The sequence below is a fragment of the Oncorhynchus clarkii genome, chromosome 12 (assembly GCF_045791955.1).
Source record: "Oncorhynchus clarkii lewisi isolate Uvic-CL-2024 chromosome 12, UVic_Ocla_1.0, whole genome shotgun sequence".
Taxonomy (NCBI): Eukaryota; Metazoa; Chordata; class Actinopteri; order Salmoniformes; family Salmonidae; genus Oncorhynchus; species Oncorhynchus clarkii.
This window is the reverse complement of record NC_092158.1, coordinates 53,618,854-53,620,671: the sequence shown is the minus strand read 5'-3', so window position 1 is coordinate 53,620,671 and position 1,818 is coordinate 53,618,854. Positions and strand designations below refer to the sequence as shown.

General features: G+C 42.4%; 1 pseudogene; it reads right to left on the bottom strand.

Moving 5' to 3' along the window:
- Positions 1–687: 687 nt before the first annotated feature.
- On the bottom strand, positions 688–1,449 carry LOC139422480 (ankyrin repeat domain-containing protein SOWAHA-like; annotated as a pseudogene).
- Between the last annotated feature and the right edge of the window lie 369 nt (positions 1,450–1,818).

Genomic DNA, 1,818 nt, shown 5'->3' with positions numbered 1-1,818 from the left:
AAAATTACCTATAATATATTTCACAGTTCAACGACTATACAGAGAAATTATTATACAAATGGAAATCGCCAACACTGAGAGTGAAGGCACTATAAATGTCCAGGCATGAAGCCATATTCATACCCTATTCTCCTCTTAATCACATGTTTAATACAGGAACACAATAATGTTTAAATGGTTTCCTAATCTGTTGTTGAAATGGTCATGTACAGATTTAGTTTGACAAGGATCTGCTGAAATGGACATTGAATACCATTAGTATGTCATGCATTACTAATTCAATATGAAATAAAACGTGACACACCATTAGATACACTAAGAATGCAATGTACATGACACAACAGAGAGTACCACATTTTACAAGTGACTTACTATACCTCCTATCCTGATAATATGTTTTCTTGAGGTTTGATTGCTTGAAAGGGAGAGACTGGAATGATATGCTGGTTGCTCTTGTTGATATATGAAAACTAAGTTCAACACAACTGAATAAATCCCTTATGTACATACTGTACCCCCATATGGGCCTTCCTCTTATACCCCTATATTGTCATCTCTAAATCAGAGTCAAAATCCTCAAAAGCACACATGATTAAATAGATTTCATGCAAAATATAATAGCCTATTATTGCAGTTCATATCAGACTCATGTCACTTAAATACATCGGAGGTGGCTCTGTGCATGGATTAACTTTCATCTCTCTCGTCCCTCGGGTCGTCACCCAGCAAATAAAAAGTGGGTCTTTGCTTGTGCTTTTTCTTTTTTGAAGAGGTGACTTATCGTATGCAAGCCTTTGGAGAGTTCTGGGAAGTTATCTAGTTTCTCCCTTTCCAGTTGGATAACTTCCTGGGGCTGGACATTAGGTTCACTAAGTAGCTCCCTCACCACATCAGAAATCCCTTTGTGTAGGTAGTGATATGGCTTCTTCCCACAATTGTCTCTTATATTCACATCCGCTCCATATTCACACACCAGCATGGCCAACACAAACTCCTGGTCATGCAATGCAGCAATGTGCAGTGGCGTGTACCCTCCATATGTCCTGGCAGTGACGTCGAGGTCCATTCCACCTTGTCTGGATTTGTCGATGATCTTACCCACCATCTCACTGTTGCCCAGTGGAGGGCTGCGAAACCAGACATGAAGTCCTTCTTCTCTGCCAGTTGTGGTTCTCTGAGGAGCAGGCCGTACACCTAACTCCAATGTCCAGCAGCAGATCTCACTAGCCACTCGTGCTCTGCCTTTTCCAGGAGGACTGTGGATGTGTACTTAAGCTCCTCCGAGGGTTTGGTCGTCTTGACAGCCCTCCTTGGTATGGCCGAGCTCAAACCCACACTGTCAGTGGATGATCTTCTCTTGGTTCTAGAAGAGCTGAAGGCATCTTGGTCAGGTGAGCCTCTCCTTGGAGGGTCATCATCATCTTCCGATTTTAGTTTATGAATCTCCATTCTGGTTACGTTTGGAGGCATTTGTAAAGTGCAAATGGCTGCTACACATTAGGGTTCTCTATCTTCCATGGATACACAGTCCTTCCTGAGGGGCTATATTCTCTCTGTGCATCAGCCATATGGTCTATGTTGAAATTCAGGGGCCTTTAAGGTTTGAAATCCACCTTTTTTAATTCCAGCTCTATAGGTGAATGCACATCACTGTCATTTGAGACGCATTCACTGACACTTGGAATAACAGGTTCTTGGTGGTTTTCAGGACTTGAAGTCTCACTACCTCCACCTTGAGAATGTGCACTGTGCTTGATGTTCCATACAGGTGAGGATTCACCTGGCTCTGGGACCTCTTCACTTACAGACTTTATAACA